The sequence below is a fragment of the Mauremys reevesii genome, linkage group 4 (genome assembly GCF_016161935.1).
Source record: "Mauremys reevesii isolate NIE-2019 linkage group 4, ASM1616193v1, whole genome shotgun sequence".
NCBI classification, from domain to species: Eukaryota; Metazoa; Chordata; order Testudines; family Geoemydidae; genus Mauremys; species Mauremys reevesii.
In genome coordinates this window covers 143,555,126-143,574,452 of record NC_052626.1, presented here as the reverse complement: position 1 = coordinate 143,574,452, position 19,327 = coordinate 143,555,126, and the positions used below count along the sequence as shown (strand labels likewise).

The following is a 19,327-nucleotide window of genomic DNA, read 5'->3' as shown; positions in this document are numbered from 1 at the left end:
AAAATTCACCAGCATCAGTGACTGATGATGGATGGATGAAGCCCAGTAAATATATTTTGCTTATTGGTTGGGTTGTTCTGTGAGGTTTTGTATTTGAAGTGAATACATAGGTGTCGGTGAGAAAGAATGTAAAGTTCAGTTTTGTAAAATGGTTCCCCCCACCCCCCATAGGCCTGGGCAACTTTTCTGACAATGCTTAGTCCGCGCTACAAGGACACCTCCTCCAGAACCACCAAAGAGCCAGGAATCTGCTTGGAGACCTTTAACAACGCAAACCAGCACAAGAGTGCAGATGAAGCACCCAGGCAGTCCAAACCTCATATCCGTGAAACCCAAGGGCAAAAGAAGACTGTGGTAAACAACAACCACAACTCCAGTTCCTCAGCGGCCATTGCCACAGCAAACCCTGAGTAAACACCCACATTCACAAACCCGGAACCTGCGCTCGAGGGGCTCTGAACATGCGCAGAACCACACACATTCACAAACCCGGAGCATGCGCTCGAGGGGCTCTGAACATGCGCAGAACCACACACATTCACAAACCTGGAGCTTGCGCTCGAGGGGCTCTGAACGTGCACAGAACCACACACATTCACAAACCTGGAGCTTGCGCTCGAGGGGCTCTGAACGTGCGCAGAACCACACACATTCACAACCCCGGAGCATGCGCTCGAGGGGCTCTGAACGTGCGCAGAACCACCCACATTCACAAACCCGGAGCATGCGCTCTAGGGGTTGTGAATAAAACACCAAGGACTGACAAACCATTCTCCCAAAACCATAAGCTCGTCACCGCTCCCCTATATTCTAGTATTTGGGAACAGTTTGATGGTTCATTCAGAAAACTGATGGACGCTGTGTCCCCAGGGGGGTGGGGGGGGCGGTAAAAGAACGGCATTCTAAAGAGAGTTGGGAAAAATCTGACGCTTCGGAAGGACCCCCCGCCGGCGCAGACCGGGAGTGGAAGAAGCTCCTGGGCCCGGCCCTGCAACAGTTTTCCGAGCCCCCCAGAGCGAGTGAAGGACCCGCTGCAGAGGCCCCAAAATCTCTTGTGGGGCCCTGTGCGCCCGGGGCCTGGGGCCAATTGCCGCTCTTGCCCCCCCGGGCGGCCCTGCACAGCAGGGGTGAAAGTAACTTCCAGGACTTACCGGTACTGCTGGAGTCCTGAGGGGGCGTGGCCTCAACTGGAAGAGGCGGGGGCCTCAAGATTTAAAGGTCCTGGAGCATCGGCTGTGGCTGGGAGCCCCAGGGCCTTTAAATCAACCCTGGGCTCCGGGGCAAATTAAAGGGCCCAGGGCTCAGGCCGCCGTGGAGCCCCGAGCCCTTTAAATTCCCCCGCAGCTCTGGCAGCCAGGTTCGGGTGTGGATTTAAAGGGACCGGAGCTCCCACGGCTGCAGGGAGCCAGAGCATTGGCCAGGCTGGGGCTGGGATTTGAAGGGCCCGGAGCTCCTGCCGCTGCAGGGAGCACAGAGCTTTTTAATTCCCAGCCCCAGCCCGGCTGCCGGAGCTGCGGTGGTAGGGGAGGAGGAATTTAAAGGGCTCTGGGCTTCCCGCAGCTGCGGGAGCTCTGAGCCCTTTAAATCCTGGACCCAGCCCGGCTGCCAGTGCTGCGGGGGAAAATTAAAGGGCTCTGGGCTCCCTGCAGCTGCTGGAGCTCTGAGCCATTCAAATCCCTGCCCAGGAAGACAGTGCGGTCCAGCACGGCGTATTGACTCTTCCTGGTACGCCGTACTGGACTGTAATGGCTTATTTTCATCTCTGCTTCAGAGATCCCGTGGCTGCGGGAAGCCCAGAGACCTTTAAATACCCCCGCAGCTCTGGCAGCCAGGCTGGGGCTGGTAATTAAAGAGCTTAGAGCTCCCGCTGCTTCAGGGAGCCCAGAGCCCTTTAAATACCCCCGCAGCTCTGGCAGCCGGGTTCAGATGTGGATTTAAAGGGACCAGAGCTCCCACGGCTGCAGGGAGCCAGAGCATTTCCGGGCTGGGGCCGGGATTTGAAGGGCCTGGAGCTCCTGCCGCTGCGGGGAGCACCGAGCTTTTTAATTCCCAGCCCCAGCCTGGCTGCCGGAGCTGCGGTGGGAGGGGAGGAGGGATTTAAAGCGCTCTGGGCTCCCCGCAGCCGCCGGAGCTCTGAGCCCTTTAAATCCCCGCTGAGGAAGCTGGTGTGGTCTGGCACAGCGTACTGGCTCTTGCCGCTACGCTGTACTGGCCCGTACCGGCTTACTTTCACCTCTGGCTCAGAACTCCTACGGCTGCGGGGAGCCCAGAGCCTTTTAAATTCCCCCCGCAACTCCAGGAGCTGGGCTGGGGCCGGGAATTAAAGGGCTCAAAACTCCTGCGGTTGCTGGGAACCCAGAGCCCATTAAATCTCCCCACCTGCAGCTCCAGCAGCTGGGCTGGGGCCGGGATTTAATGGGCTCACAGCAGGGGTGAAAGTAACTTCCAGGATTTACTGGTACTGCATGAATACTAAGGGGGCGTGGCCTAAACCGGAAGAGGCGGGGCCTCAAGATTTAAAGGTCCTGGAGCATCGGCTGGGAGCCCCAGGGCCTTTAAATCAACCCTGGGCTCAGGGGCAAATTAAAGGGCCCAGGGCTCAGGCCGCCGTAGAGCCCCAAGCGCTTTAAATTCCCCCCGCAGCTCCGGCAGCCGGATTCGGGTGTGGATTTAAAGGGCCCGGAGCTCCCATGACTGCAGGGAGCACCAAGCCCTTTAAATCTGGCCCCAGCCCGGCTGCCAGAGCTGCGGGGGAAAATTAAAGGGCTCTCGGCTCCCTGCAGCCGCCAGAGCTCTGAGCCATTCAAATCCCTGCTGAGGAAGCCGGAGCGGTCCGGCACGGCATATTGGCTCTTCCTGGTATGCCGTATTGGACTGTAATGGCTTATTTTAATCTCTGCTTCAGAGATCCCACGGCTACGGGGAGCCCAGAGCCCTTTAAATTCCCCCGCAGCTCTGGCAGCTGGGTTCAGATGTGGATTTAAAGGGCGTGGAGCTCCCACGGCTGCAGGGAGCCAGAGCATTGCCATGCTGGGGCCGGGAATTAAAGGGCTCAGAGCTCTGGCAGTTGCTGGGAACCCAGAGCCCATTAAATCTCGCCCCCCACCCCCCCGCAGCTCCAGCAGCTTGGCTGGAGCCAGGATTTAATGGGTTCAGCGCTCCCCATGGCTGCGTAGATCCCAGAGCCCTTTAATTGCCCCCCCCCCCACAGCTCCAGCACCCAGGCTGGGGCAGGGAATTAAAGGGCTGAGAGCTTTCTGCAGCGGCAGGAGCTCCGGGCCCTTTAAATCCTGGCTCCAACTGGGTAAGGCTCAGGCTCCCCACAGCCATGGGAGCGCCGGGCCCATTAAATCCACGCTCGAACCTGGCTGCCAGAGCTGCGGGGGGAATTTAAATGCCCTGGGGCTCCCAGCCACAGCCGATGCTCCAGGATCTTTAAATCTTGAGAGGCCCCGCTCCTTCGGGTTGAGGCCACGCCCCCTCAGGACACTGGCAGTACCGGTAAGTCCTGGAAGTTACTTTCACCCCGACTTAATCATTCCTTTACCTGTGTTCACCTTGTGCGCCGGTGACTCCCCCGAGCCGCAGTCGCATTCCACCTCTAAGGGGGTGAACAAAGAGAGGCCACCATGCTCGTTGGGGTGCTCGTTGGGTTTTGGGTTCGGGTTCCGGCGTATCCATCAACGGCTGGCCCAAAGGGCTCCCCTCGGTCGCTCCCTCCTCCTCCTCGGCACTGTCGCTGATGTAGCGCTTACTCCACAGATGGTCAAAGACCCTCGGGGTGAAGACAGAGTCTGAAGTTCTCACGGGGGTGGTGAAGGAGTCCAGGTTTCCTCTCAGCAGCCTTCCCACGATTTCTAAACCATGTGTCCTTGGCGAGAGATGGCCTCGTCCGACCAGCACTGGGAGTTATGAGGTGATGGTGCTGCACCCTGATTGGCAGAGGGTCCTGGGAGGAGTTCTTAGTGGGGTCAAACAGCCCACTCCCGGACGGGTCACTCTGCCCCAGAACTCGCCCTGATTGGTCAGGATCCCCTCTGGGGGTGGTCCTGTCAGGACAAAACCGATCCTAATTGGTTGAGGGCAGTGAGAGGAGTTCTTAGAGGGGTCACAAGACACACGTCGGGATAGGTCACCCTCCTACCCCAGAGCTCGCCCTGATTGGTCAAGTCTCCTCTTGGGGTGGTCCTTCCAGGAGAAACCCATCCTGATTGGTAGAGGGTGGTGGGAGGAGTTCTTAGAGGGTCACATGACACACCTGGCTTCCAGTCGTGTGGCTGCCTTGACCACAGTAATACCCCCATGGGGCGGGACTTCCGGAGACAGGTGGGAGGGACTAAGGGGTCATGGGGCGGGGTTAGGCTTTGATTAATGGTGGGGCCTGTCTACTGCTGCCGGGTGTTGAGTGTTTGCAGGCAGAACGGGAGCCAGCGTCCATGTCCAGGCCGGAGGTCGAAGCCGGGTGGTCGGAAGTACGAGGCAAAGTCCATATCCATGCAGAGATCGAAGCCATGTAGTCAAAATTGAAGGGGTTGGGGAAGATCAGGCGGAGAAGGAGGTGGCAGGGCTGGAGCGGGTGGCTGGAGGACCTGGAGCGAGGCTAGAGAAAGGCAAGGAGAATACTGAGCCGGGGTTCAGAACCCAAATCTGGAGCCAAGAAGGGTCACGCCAAAGTCATAGCCAGAGACCGGAGTCAAGAGTCCAGCCAGAGTCAACAGCGAGAAACTGGAGGGCAGGGCAGGGCAGGGCAGGGGGTACATGCGGGCGGGAATGAGGATGACTTACTGGAGCCTGGAGACCCCTCATCGGGGGACTCCCTTCCTAGCAATAACAGAAGGACAGCGCGGTGACAAAGATGTCTCTGAGCCTGGGCTCCAAGCCAAGGGGAGCTCCCATCCAGGCTGTGTGCCAGGACCCCATCCCCCCTCCTGTTCATTTCACACTCACAGACCCCTGGTCGGAGGAGAACAAAGGGCAGAAGCGAAGGTGCCCCTGGGGGAAAGGCTCTAGGCCGGGACCCAGTCCACTTCCCAGATCTACACCCAGGATTGTGTGACCAGGCCCACAGCCCTTCCTCTGCGTCTCAGTTCCCACCGGCCGGATGGGGAGGCTCCTCCCCTGCCCCAGGGTGTTCGGGGGGAGTTTCATTCCCGGCTGGGAAGGGCTCAGATACCAGGTGGGTGGATTGGGCCCCGGCTGGGGGATGGTCGGACATTCGCTGGTCGTCAGGGGTGACAGGGGCCATGGGAGGGTCTGAGCAGTGATGACGGGGGAGGGGCCCCATATCAGGCCACCCCTCCCAGACTGCAATGGCTATTGAGCACAACCCCTGGCTCTGCGGATGCTCTCACTTCTGGGCCAGCCCCACAGCCTGATTCTTCCCAACCAGTATCTGGCCTGGCCCCAGCCCCAGGGATCGGGTGGGGCAAGGTGTCCAGAGAGAGGTGCTCGGCCTTGGTTTCTCTCAGTGCTGCAGGGGGCTCTATGGCCGCTCCCCCCAGCCCTTCCCCCCAGGCACAGTGAGACAGAGCAGTACCTGCGGCAGGGGGTCCGAGCCGGTCATGCGAGCGGGGGGGTCTTCAGTGCTGCCCCACAGAGCACAGCCCCTGCAGGGCGTCGGGCACCTGGCCCAAGACCCTGATGTTAAACAGCTGGACCTTTATGTAGGCTGCGATGTCCTCCTGTTGCAAGGGAACAAGGATCAATCAGAGACTCCGACACCCACGAGAACGAAGGGTATTAACGGCACCGGGAGCCAGCAACATTTCCTCCCCATGTCTGAGGGACGGATTCCCCCGCCCAACCCCCGAGACGAAATCTTGTCTCTTCTCTAGTGACTTCCATCCCCTCTCCCACCATTGTGGAACGAACTCCTGCCCCCACTCCTCTCAGTCCCCCCGCGAGAACTGTTCTACCTCCCAACCCAGCGGGAGTCCAGCTCCGCTCCCCAGAGTACCCTCAGCCACCTCGCCCCTCAGCCGGGGCTGAGGCTTTGGGCAGTAGTGCCGTGGGGTGAGAGGAAGTGGACACCTTTCCCCAAGGGATCCCCATGTCCTTAACGTGATGCCATGGCCAGTGGCTCTGGTGAATGGGGCACTTATGCAGCCTCTGCTGACTGACTCCTCCAGTTCTCCCAGAGCAGGTGGGGGCTGGGATAACACGATACCAGAGCTCTAGGAACCGGCCTGAGGCCCCGAGGGGGATGAAAGGCTCACAGAAGGGACTAGGGGAGTTGGCAGCCCCTAGCATGAGCAATGGCAGCGTGTCGTGCTGATGTGATGCCTGTTAGGAAATAGCCTTGCTGGGGAGCTGGGTCTGCCCTGCTTTGAGCTGCTCAGGGGAGAAGCTGGCACCGACCAATGGCACCTGTCTGGGGTCACCCTCTCCTTGCTCCCTGGTCAGCGCATGGGGATGGGATGGGAGTGATTTTCAATGGCCTGGAGGTGAAAGGCCCTGGGGGTCTCTCCCCAGGTGACCCCTCTTTGGTTACCTCATCCTCTAGCAGCTGGCCGGCTTCCCCCAGGATGGAGTACGTCAGCACCAGGCCAGCCTGGCTGACGCAGAGGAGGGGGTGGTGAATGGCCAGCAGGCCCGCCTGGAGGAAAGACCTTTCCTGCTCCTCTGTAAACAGCTCGCCAAAGGCCTAAAACCAAAAGAACCAGAGCCCTTACAATGGCCCAGAACCAGGCTCCAAATCCCTCGAGTGTCTCACAAGGTGGAGAAGAGTCCTGGGGCAGCCAACCTTTGGGGCCCCATGGACCAGGAACCCCCGTCAGTAGGAGGCTGCAGGCACTGAGGCCTCCAATAGCTCTTATGGAGCAGGATTCACCGCAGGCGCCATGAGATGCTGGGAATGTGTCTGCGCTCTGGAACCCAGCTCACACAGACAGCCCAGGACCCCTGCTGCTCCCAGCAGCGATAGCTGCTGCAGCTCACCCGCTAGAGGTTCGGAGTCTTTTAGATCTGGTTCATTCCCACACCTCACCCCACGGACATTCCCAGGAGCCTCACATACTCTGCTGGAAATAAGGAGCAGGCTCTTGCCCTGTGTCCATGACACACTCACTGCAGCGGGAGACAGCTCCACACCTGAGCTGCTGCAATGCACCGGCGGAGAGTCCTTACCTCTCCCACCCTGGCCAGGTTTCTATACCCCAGGCGCTCGGGGTCATGGAGCCCGTCCCGGCACCACAAGTCTGGGGCCTCGCTGGTGTTGAGCCCTGGGGGAGAAAGACACACCCATTGGGGAGGTTTGGCCTTCCGCTTTCAGTGCCTGTTTCCTTCTGGGTGCACACTGGCCAGGCTCCTCCTGGCATCCGCAGCCCAATGGAATCGCAGGGTCCATGCCAGGCGGGTTAGTACCAGAAGGGGGATTTGTTTCAGCCATCACAGTAATCATGTGACCCTTACGGTCATGGGGGTGTCTAATACTGAGAACCCCCCACACCCACTGAAGTCAAGATCTGGCCCTGGCTACCCGACTGGTGACACCCTACAAGCTTTGTGTCCGTCCCCTGTGGTGCCTGCTCCTGCCCCTGCCCTCAGGATGGGCTCTTTCCCTCCATGTGTCCCAATAGCTCCGTTCCTGTCCCCTCACGAGCTGGCTGCCCCGTACGGGGGTGGGCTGATTTCCCTGGGCTGGGGGACAGAGCTGGGCTCGGAGATAAAGCAGCCAATTTCCCTGGCACTTTCTCACTCATCTCCCTAATTCAGAGAGAGGGGGAGAGAAAGAGTCACCATCTAAGCTGGGGTCGGTCTCAGAGGAGGGGGCTTCTTTCTGCAGGGTCCCACTGCCCAGCAGAGGGAGTCTCAAAGGAGGGGCCTTGTTTCTATTGGGGTTCCTCTTCCCCGCTACAGCGGGTCTAAGCAGAGAGGCCTTAGTTCTAGAGGCGTCCCAATGGCCAGCTGGAGCTAGTCTCCCAGAGGCTCGTTTCCATGGGGTCCCATTGCCCAGCTGGGTTTCTTACCCCTCTTCCGGAGCAGGAGCCAGTAAAGCCAGTATATCCCACCCCTGGCATGCCGACTGATGTTACTGGCTGGGTGGGATATCCAGAGACCCAGCTGCAGAACGAATTCTCCTGCCTTGGAGAAGGCGGAGGAGGTCTGGTGGAAGGAGAAGGAGAGGGGAATCCATCACTATTCTCCCTTCAGCTCCCCAGCGCCCCTGTACCTGAGCTCTGCTCCCACCCCTCTGTAGGAGGCCCTGGGGGAGAGGAGCGACAGCCCTCTTCCTCTCTGCCCCCAAGGGAGCTCGGAGCAAAGGGAGCAGGGCAAGGGCCCTCGCTGAGCACTCGCTGCCTCGCGGCTCCAGAATAACAAGGGCCCTGAGGCCAGGCACGACCCTGCCACCGAGCGGCCTATGGAACGCAGTCCCTTACGGACCCGGGGGGACCAATTAGCCAGGGGATGAGGAACTTGACTCTGCAGGACGCTGGGGTCAGAGGTCACTTACGTCAAATCCAGGCAGGGAGGTGGCGATCTGGAGCAGGGCCGCGCTGGTCTGGACGGCCCTGGCTCTCTCCTGGGGGTTGTTTGCCAGGAGAGAGCGATGGATGTGCTGCAGGAGAAGGAGGCAGGGGAGGGTCAGCGGGCAGGCGAACATGCTCTACAAACCAGCCTCTCCCCCTCCCCAAGGGGCTGACACTTTGTGCTCAGGGTGGAGTAGCCGAGCCCTGGTGGCAGAGCTTGAAAAGGGGGTTCAGTCTCTCAGGCCCCAGCCAGGCCTGGTGCTCACTGTTAGTGCTTAATGCAATCGTGCAGAGCTCTGGCTGACAGTCCCAGCTCCTTCCCCCTGCACTGGCAGCTCTGGGAATGTGTGGCCGGCTGGGTCCAAGCTGGGAGGACACAATGGAAACGTGGCTCTTCTAGTCTCTCCTTTACTGCCCTCCCACAGGGCTCAGGGGCAATTCCACCCCAGACCGTCCATTCTACTCACCTCCAGGAGGTGCTGCAGCTTCTCCACGGTGGGGGTCTCTGTTAGCTGGCTCCTGAGGATGGTGTCCAGGCTCCGCGAACAGCGGTTGTGCAGAGCCTGCAAGAAGAGGGAGCACCCGTCAGTCATGGGACATGGGGCTACATCAGTCAGGGGACAATGGGGAGGATTCTCCAGGAGCCCTGGCAAGACTCAAGAGGCACATCCTGTCCTCTCCCATTCACATCACTCCAGGGACACTTCGCAAGAGTTCATGGCCGGATGCCTGCTGCCTCGTCAATCCTTGCTCTTCGCAGTTCTCTGTGCAGGGCCTGGTACCCAGCAGAGTATGGACCAGCCAAACTGCAATGGGTAGGAGGTAGGATCGCCGGGAGTGTCCAGGCAGGAGATCAGAGAATGAGGAGAGGAGGGAAGGCTGGGATCAGCCATGGAGGGGTAACGCAATCCCCTCTGAACCCCTGATCCATGAACAGCACGTCAGGATCAAGGCACATGCCCTGGACCCCACACCCAAACCAGCTCCAGGGCTCAGGACCTCCATGGGGTTGGACAGGGAAAGCCGCCCCCTTCCCGAAACCAGTGTTTCCCTGTGCAGACAGGGGTTGGAACTTGGACAATGTCTGCGAGGACCTTGGCCTGTGTGGGACAAATGTCCCCACTTTGGGGTGCCAGATAACAGAGGAGATGTGTCCCCCCCATTGGGGGTGAGGGATTCTCTGGTGCAAGACCCCTCTGCCTGGGTGGGGACGGAACAAGGAGCAGGACAGACTGGGGGGCAGCGCAGCTGGGGGATTTTTGTACCTCAGCTCCGCCCTGCAGGTGCTGCTGGATCACCAAGATGATGTCTTCCTCAGGGCAGAAATCCTGCTCCTCCTGCTCCTCCTCCTCCTCCTCGCACTCCTCCTCTTCCTCCTCCTCAGGCCACGACACCTGGGCACTGGGGGTGTCTGCACCAGGGAGGGAAGGAGAAAGTTTAATCCCTTCTGCTGCTGGGGGGATGCAGTGGACAGAGAAGGCTCCATGTTTCCCCTTTCTCTGTAAGGAGCCCCATGGCGGCGAGGGCCCCACCCTGCCCCTCCCAGAGACGCCCTCAGCCCCATCAGCCTCAGGGCCACCCCACAACATGGTCAGGGAGGCTGGAGCTCCCCGACTCCGCCCAGCATCCCCTGCCTTGGGGCGTGGCTGTGCCACCCCCACTGGTGTTAGGGGGGCTCACATGGGTCAGTCCCGGCGCCTTGGCAAGCCCATGGGCACAGGGTGTTACTAGTCCCCCACCGCCCCAGTCCTCCTCCCTTTCCCCTGGGTCTCCCCTCACCTCCAAAGAAGGAGCCTTCAAAGACAGGGCTGCCAGACCCCACGGAGGAGCTGCTGGCCCCGCAGGAGTACGCGGAGCTGCTGGAGTTTGTCCCGCAGTCACTCAAATCCTGCTCGCGACTGGTGGGATGCTCCTCTATGGCCAGGGTGGGGCCGGCGGGAGGCTCCGCAGTCGCCGGGGTGGGGCCGGCGGGAGCCTCCGCAGGCGCCGGGGTGGGGCCGGCGGGAAGCTCCGCTGTCGCCGGGGTGGGGCCGGCGGGAGGCTCCGCAGTCGCCGGGGTGGGGCCGGCGGGAGGCTCCGCAGTCGCCGGGGTGGGGCCGGCGGGAGGCTCCGCAGTCGCCGGGGTGGGGCCGGCGGGAGGCTCCGCAGTCGCCGGGGTGGGGCGGCGGGAGGCTCCGCAGTCGCCGGGTGGGGCCGGCGGGAGGCTCCGCAGTCGCCGGGGTGGGGCGGCGGGAGGCTCCGCAGTCGCCGGGTGGGGCGGCGGGAGGCTCCGCAGTCGCCGGGTGGGGCCGGCGGGAGGCTCCGCAGTCGCCGGGTGGGGCCGGCGGGAGGCTCCTGCTGGGCCCTGGGACGCAGCTCCTGGCTCCTTGGCTTCCTGCAAAGGAAGCCCCAGAGCTGCCGTCCCCGGCTCCTGCCCTCCCCTGGCTCTCTCCTCCACAGCTGAACCTGTGGCCACCTCCGTTTCGGCCCAGAAGGTGCCTCTGGTTCAGCTAGAGGAGCTGCTGTCTTCCGCCTCCTCCAGCAGGCGAAGCAGCTCCTCCCTTTCCCCTGGGCACGAGCCTCTTCCCCGCCCGCGGGGACAGAGGGGCCGCTCTCCGCCTGCGCAGGCCGGCTGATGTCTTCTGGCTGTGCAGCCACCTGACCGGCCTTCCTCCTCAGCATCTGCCGGATTCGCTCCATCCTGGAACTGAGTGGGGAGCAGCCATGAGTCTGGCTTCAAGGCAGCCTCTCATTAACGAGCCTGCCTGCTCCCCTGCCCACCTCCCCTCTGCTGAGGCAATTTCTCCTCCCGACACATCCCACCCCAGGGCACAGGAACCCTCAACCTGGGGAACAAACCCTGACAAGGGACGGGCTGGGAGCCCTAGTGGTAGGATATTCCCACCACACTGGGGATGGATCTGGAGAACTCCACTTACTTACTCTAGATCGGATGGAGCAGGATGGCAGATGCTGAGGGTTGCTCCTCCCTTCACCCTCCTCGATCTCCGCACCCAGGTGGCTGGCAATGGGTGCCGCTCAATGGCCTGCCCGCAGGGCAAGGGGTAGACACCAGCGATCGAAACTGGCTGTGAAAAGAATACAATGCCACTAGCGGAACGCTCCTGGGACACTCCATAGCTGTACCCGGGGCCACCTCCATTTGGGCCCAGAAGGTGCCTCAGGGTCAGCTAGGGGAGCTGGGGTCTTCCTCCTCCTCCAGAAAGCCAGAGCTGGCAGTGCCAGCAGGACTCGATTCCCAGTCTCCCTGGCTCTGAGTGGGACCTGTTGTAGTGACTGACGGATTTGCTCCTTGTCCCCCATCCAAAGCCAATAACACATTTCTGGGTTGGCAGTCATGAGTTAGACCTTCTCCGCACCCCTCTGTCTCCCGCAGCCCTCAGCAGTTCCTTGGATTGCGGTGGCTTGGACGGTAACAGGAGTGGATATTGTTACTGGGTGGTTCTAGCCAATGAGGGTCTCAGTCTAGCCTCAGAGGCCCACACCCCCAGACACTACAGGTCAGGGTGGATTGATTTCATTCCAAATGTTTTGTAGTTGTATTTTTGAGTTATTTTCCTAATGAGAGATTGATTCTCATGAAATTCTTAGTGGTGGCCGATGACAGAACACAGAGCAATGGTCTCACGTTGCACTGTGGAAGGCTTAGCTTGGCTATTAGGAAACACTAGTTCACTAGGAGGGTGGTGAAGCCCTGGAATGGGTTCCCTAGGGAGGTGGTGGAATCTCCATCCTTACAAGTTTTTAAAGGTCAGCTTGACAAAGCCCTGGCTGGGATGATGAAGTTGGGGATGGTCCTGCCTGCAGCAGGGGGTTGGGCTAGATACCCCCTGAGGTCTGTTCCAGCCCTAGTCTTCTATGATGCTAGGAATAGGGATCCAGTCAAACATGTTGACTTGCTAGTTTTGCAGGATACATACAAACAAAAAGGTTGACTGAACCATTTGTTTTCATTTCAAACAAACTGAGGTAAGTGAGCTGTAGCTCACGAAAGCTCATGCTTAAATAAATTTGTTAGTCTTTAAGGTGCCACAAGTACTCCTGTTTTTTTTGAGGTAAAGAAGTATCTCTAGTTTGTGCACTGAAATGATTGTTCCTGCTCATAACGTCCTTCCAGATTTTAGAAGTAGTAGCTCACACCTCCTCCTCTCTAGCCTTTATTCATATTTTACAAGGGGAAAAGAAGCCTTCATCCTTTTTCAACTCCTAATCAGTTTCTTACATTTGAATGAAGTAGCTGCATCAACTGGAATGAAGAAAATATTCTTTCTGCACCCACAGAAGAGGCTAGTGCTGCCAAAATCTGGCTGAGTGTTTCAATCACTTCTGGACCCCAGGTGCTTAGGCAGTGATTTCCAACAGTTCAGTGCTTTGACTTCCTCTGACACTTGGCAGCAAACATGGACTTCTTGATATATGTAGTTATTTAAATTACTTTAATAGGCTGGAGCAACTAGAGGCCTTAACATCACTTGTCATCATTTCAAATTTTATACTGGATAAGTTTAAAAAAAAACTTTTTCAATATAAATTTAAAAAACCCAGTTTAAATAAAAATAAAATCTCTTCTGGGGCGGGGCTGGGTCGTGAAAAAGCCACTGATTGGTCTTGCCCTTGATTTTAGAAGAACGACTTCATCTGAGAGAATCAGAAACTGCTTGTATTCTAGTCAAGGAGAGGAGGCAGCAAAATTCATCCTAGCAGTAATTTGTTGGGCCTTATTTGCTCAGTCTCAAACAAACAAGTGTGCAAAACTCTAGCTAGTCTCTTTTATGTAGGCCCAGCTAAGAGGTGGTGGGAGGGGCAGGAATGCTGTCTCCGTCCCGGATCCAGTTGCAATTGCACAGGATATTGCCACAAAACCTACATTTTACTGCCAAACTCTCTAAGCCAGTCCTCTCCTGCGCTTCCTGGGTTCTAAGTTTCAAATCCACAAAACCTTCCCCTTGACAGTCACTGCCCAGGTGGTGCAGCAGGCAGAGGAACCTGAGCAGTAACATTGTGACACCAGAGGTAACTCAGCCACCTGTCGCTCCCTGACTCCACGAACCCTGAGCATAAACACGAAGCCTGAGCCCTGCCTTGGGCATCGCTCCCACGGAAACCTGCAGGTTCCTTTACTGACTTATGCAAATCACCTGTGGAGAGTCAGCACTGACTGGCTGAATTCACTCTCAAGTCACAACGCCCTTCAGCTTACAGCACGAATGGAAGGGGCACAGGGTGGAAATCAGGCTTTTCTGGTGGCCCGTTTTCCAATTGAGAAGAAGGGACAAGAGGAAGGAGGAAGAGGAAGCAAAATGGCCACATTCCAAACGCCCCCAGAGAGTCACAGGTTAATTCCAAGCCCAGAGGAAACCACTGTCGTCTGACTTTCTCTTTCACTTCGGCCATAGAATGTGCCTCAAAATAATTCCCATAGGAATTAGAGCAGGTTTTAGTAAGACACCCAAGCTTGATTTTAAAAGAGGCCAGTTGTGGAAAATCCAGCACAACCCTCAGGAATTGCTCCAAACTCTGATGTTAAAAATGCTCCTCGCCTTCTTTCCAGTGTGTATTGGTCTAGCTTCAACTTCCAGCCATTGTCTGCTCATAACCTTTCTCTGGTAAAGCGAAGATGGAGGCTTGCGGTAGCAAGGCTACAGGGATCTGCGAGGTTCCCCTTGCCCTGCATCCCTGTCCTGCCTGGCTGTTGGCAAGGGAGCTCTGTGAGGTCACAGATGCCTCACTCATAGAATCATAGACTATCAGGGTTGGAAGGGACCTCAGGAGGTATCTAGTCCAACCCCCTGCTCAAAGCAGGACCAATTCCCAACTAATTGTCTTTGCTCAATGGGCTGAGTTCCTGCCAAAAGTCACTGCCACACCCACCTTTCCCTGGCAGGCCTGACCTCTGCCCCTGGCCAGCCCAGCTGGATGTTTGAGCTGCACCCGGATCACCCCACTTGCTCATTATTGATTCTGGGGAGCAAGCAGGCTACCCAGTAAAACAGCAGAGTCTGTTCCGCACCCCACACTGAGTTTTTCATAGAGGCATCGGTTGTGAAACAATTCAGTCTCCTAATGTGGCCTCTATTTCACGGGCTATGAAATTTCACACTCTTAGCACCCTATTGAGCCCAATTGCTTGTAATTCACTAAAAGGCACCTTCCCAACCAGTTATGATGGTAGGACACCAGGAAACAGAGATTCCACCTCTCCCCTGGGTAATTTCTTCCAGTGGCTAGTCTCCCTCACTGTCATAATTACATTGGAAATTGACAACCTCTGATAAGGGCCCAATTTATGACAATCTTTTAAATAATTTAAATAGAAGAGAAAAAATAACATTCAGTAGAACATGTTCACTGCCAAGTTTTTCAGACAGTCGCACCACTGATGTGATAGCTAAGGCCCTGGAAGCAGAGTTAGCTGAAATGCTAACCCAGCTTTGGGCAGCAGTAGCTTCCTTGAAAGGTGCAGAAAATATTGTCTTCCTTTCACTTTATTCAAATCGTTCAATTCAATCGACTAGTTTGTTGAAATTCAAGAAAGCCATTGGGAATTCACAAAACAGGCAAACTTGTTTTCCTCCCTCAATCTAGGGATAAAATCGAGGGGATAGATCTACTGGTTCATCAGTCTAGAAACTCGTGGAGACAAGAATGTATCATTTCACTTCACTAACCACACATCAAATTGCCTTTGTTTAAGAAATTGGTTAGTTTGAAATGCAAAACATTTTGATACAACTTCTTTCTTATGCTTCTCTTTCTAGCTCTGGCATGGCCTTGCTGTGTGACCAAAGAGAGGTATCCCTCGGTATCATGGGGGATGGAGAAAATTCTCTCATCCCTAGCAGGAGAGAGATTTGAGCAAGTCAGGCACGTTAGGGCCCTCGTGCTCTAAAGGACAATGGGCGATTGTTGTTTGGGGCAAGAATCCCGACGGATTTGTTACTTGTCCCCCAACCAAAGCCAATAACACATCTCTGTATTTTCAGTCATGAGTTAGACATTCTGTCTCCCGCAGCCCTCAGCTGTTCCTTGGATTAGGGAGGCTTGGATGGTAAGAGAACTGGAATTATTTTAACGGCTTCTTGGGTGTTACTAGCCCATGAGGGTCTCAGTCTGGCCCCCAAGGCCCACACTCCCAGACACTAGAGATCAGGAGGGGTTGATTTCACTCAAAGTGTTTTGTAGTTGCGTTTTTGAATTATTTTCCTAATGAAAGATTGATTCTCATGAAATCTTAGAGCTGGCAGATGACAGAACAAGGAGCAATGCTCTCAAGTTGCAGGGTGGAAGGCTCGGATATTAGCAAAAACTTTTTCCCTAGGAGGGTGGTGATGCCTGTGAATCTGCTAGGATAGAGTCCCCTATCTTGTACTTAGAGCCTATATTTTTTCTTACCTTCTACACAGATGACAACGTCTTGGAAATAAATACACACGGGAATGAAAAACACACGCACTGAATCACCTGCACACCAACGGCTCTTGGGCTCGGTGAGAGACCGCGAGCTGGAGGCTTGCTGCAGCCAGGCTACAGGGCTCTCCGAGGTTCCCCCTGCCCCGCATCCCTGTCCTGCCTGGCCGTTGCCAAGGGAGCTCTGTGAGGTCACAGATGCCTCATCATCGTTGCCCAATAGGCTGAGTTCCTGCCAAAGGCCTTTGTGACGTCACTGCCACACCCACCTTTCCCTGGCAGGCCTGATGTCTGCCCCTGGCCAGCCCAGCTGGGTGTTTGAGCTGCAGCCCGGATCACCCCACTTGCTCATTATTGATTCTGGGGACCAGCCAGGCCACCCAGTAAAACAGCAGAGTCTGTTCCCCACCCCACACTGAGCTTTTCATAGCGGTTATGAAACAATTCGATCTCCTAATCTGGCCTCTATTTCACAGGCTATGAAATTTCACACACTTTGCACCATATGAAGCCCAATTGCTTGTAAGTCACTAAAAGGCACCTTCCCAACCAGTTATGACGGTAGGACACCAGGAAACAGAGACTCCACCTCTCCCCTGGGTAATTTGTTCCAGTGGCTAGTCTCCCTCACTGTCAGAAATGTGGGCCTACGTCTCCTTTGAATTTCTCTGGCTTCAGCTGGCAGCTCTTGGTTCTTGTTGAGCCTGTTTTGGCTAGATCAAATTAGCCCTGCCCCGTGAAATCAGATCTCCCTGTCCTGCTGGGAGCCCCCCAACCAGGAGAACCCAGTAGGGGCCTCATAGCTGTTTCTCTGCCCGGCTGGGGACAGGACTTCCTCTCCGTGGGGATATCAGACGCACCTGCGGCGGCAATGCAGAAGTGAATGTGCTGCATCAGCCGAGCGTTGGGCTCAGGGCTTTGGCCTTGGCAGCTTCTGCTCCAGTCACGTCTCTGGCTGCCCGGACTCAGAGCTTCTGGCCCCCTGTGGCTGCAGCCAGTGCTGGGGCACCGGGCTCAGGACTTTCATGCCCCTCCCCACTCCTGCCGGCGCTCTGGGTGCCTGGGCTCGGGGCTTCTGCCCGGCCTCTGCAGCGGGGGCTCTGGGCTTCCCTTGCAGGTCCTTCTGGGGCTCAGGGGTCCATTTCTCTGGATGCCCCAAAAATGGTAGGAGCCGAGGGAACCTCCTCTAGCTTCAGAAATGTTGCTGGCTGCTGCCCTTGGAGCGCAGGTCTGAAGGCAGCACACAAGTGAGGGTGGCAGTGCTGTGACCCCCCCCACAACAGCCTCTGAACTCCCCCGTTCTCCAAGTTTGGTCGGGACCCCCATGGTTACAATACCAGGAAATGTCAGGTGGAAACATCGAAATGGTGATGTTGGTCAAGTTCAAGGCCAGAGGGTTTGTAAACTAGTCAAAGTGAGCCCTGAATGTGGTAGGGACCTGGCTATTATGGAGGCCCGAGCAGGTTTGCACTCCCAGTTCTCCTGAAAGGCCGTGGAGAATTCCTGCTGCCTGAGAAACTTTCCAGAATAAGCTACCAGGACTGGGAGAGAAATGAAGGAAACCAACCAAAGCCTGAGCTAGGATGGAGAGCATTGATCCAAGCCGTGTTTGAACCCCTCCACCCCCACCTGCCTGCCTGCGGTGAAACGGACCGAGGGGCACTGATTTCTAGTTGTGAACTTGCTACCGACCGTGGGCTTCAGCACAAGCCGTACAGCCCATATTCTGAACTCTTGGATAAACAGCAACGCTGGCTTTTCTGAAACCTTTTCCCCCAGTGCCCTGCATCCACTTGGGATTGTGCCCAGCAGAGGCTGGTGGAGGGGAGGGGAAAGGAGAGGAGGCCATGCAAATGTTGTGGCGTCTGCACTACCCCACAGACACACACAGCAATGCAGGGCATAATATCCAGGACAGTAAATTATTTGGCCATAGCCTACCAAATCCTCAGTGTTGAAAGTCCAATTTCTCTAGAAAACAATGGGAGGGAGGGGTTAGAGAGCTGCAGTAACACCTGGACTTCCAGTCTCTGGCCAGGCACATCCCCCTCTGCAGAGTTTTCACTGCTATCATCTCCAAACTGGCCCTCCTGATCTGATGTGAGGTCACATCCTGGCCTTTAGGGCCATTGGCAGGATCTTCCCTGTTCCCAGCTGCAGCATCACCCTCGTTGTCCTGCCTGATAAGGATCCCGCCAGGGCTCAGCTAAATGGTATGTGGCATGACAGGCTCTTTGCTGGGGGCCTTGGCAGCGCTCAATCGAGATCTGAATCGGACGGGCACGGGCAGGTGCATTTCCTGACTTTTTACTGGAGTCCTGGACCCTCTCATGCTGCTGCTGCAAATGTTCCTTCTCGCTCAGCGCTGAGCAGCAGAATGCTCCTTGCCCTTTGGCTGTGCGACACAGACGTCTAGTCCTGCTGCTCTGAAAGAAACCGTCTTCACAGCTCTAATCCTGGCAGATATTGATTAAAATCTTGCCGTGCTCCTCTAAGTGTATTTGTGATTGGACGTGCTGCTTGCTAGGGGGGATTTTCAGATACATGAACTGCATAAAACAGAGGGAAAGACAAAAGGAAGCATCAACATGTCTAAGAACTTGAACAATATTTGGTGTCTAACTACCTCCTGCTGCCAGGAAATGCAACTGGTATTTTAGCGACACACTCACTCCGCTTGTGCCTGACCTGTGATTCAGAGCTCTGAGGAATTCTGTTGTTGAATTCCTGGTGTTGGCAGAACAAATAAACCCCACCTCCCATTACACAATCCATTTGAGTTCAAGAGAGAGAGATCTCTATCTTACAACAAGCTTTAACATTACGGGGCAAAGACTAAGATGAGAGGTCAATTTTTCTTGCAGTTCTAATACCCGAGGAAAACTCCGAAATCCATTCTGTTGACCAAGAGAAAAGATTGTTTTTTTGTTCTCAAAGTGCTGATGCTTTTGACCCCAAAACGTTGTCTTCGTTTTCTCTCACAAAATAACTTGCAGTGAAACGGGACCAACTGCCTAAACTATCCTGAACGCTGCATGTCAGAGTTTGGGAATATCAGGACAGATCATCACCTGGCGTCAGTTGTCATGGATCCATCAGCATCAGCAGAGCTATGGTGATGTATACCAACCGAGTGTCTGGTCCATTGTGCTATAATGAATTAAAAGATTTCACACGCTGTGCATATGAAGATGAAAATGTAGGGTGGAAGGGACCTCATATAGTCAAGTCAGGCTCCGCATGCTGGGGCAAGACCCCTTGGTTTCAAAGAATCTTGTTTAATGGAGGATTTTGTTTTTTTCCTAAAAATGTGCTTCATTTAAAATTTCCCAGAGTAAGTTTTGTGCTGGTGAAATATTCCCAGTCGACAGCCCTGGAGAGAGAAGATTGTGAAAAAAGACAGTACAGTGTGGAATGGGCTTCCCCAGTGCACCATTCTCTGCCCCCATAGA

General features: G+C 56.1%; 1 long non-coding RNA gene across 1 annotated transcript; it reads right to left on the bottom strand.

Annotated features, from left to right (window-relative positions):
* Nucleotides 1-10,858: 10,858 nt before the first annotated feature.
* LOC120403236 lies at nt 10,859-15,998 on the bottom strand. The gene is made up of 3 exons (XR_005597494.1): nt 15,861-15,998; nt 11,391-11,536; nt 10,859-11,148 (listed from the first exon to the last, which is right to left on the bottom strand). It is a non-coding gene; the product is annotated as an uncharacterized LOC120403236 (long non-coding RNA).
* Nucleotides 15,999-19,327: the final 3,329 nt, after the last annotated feature.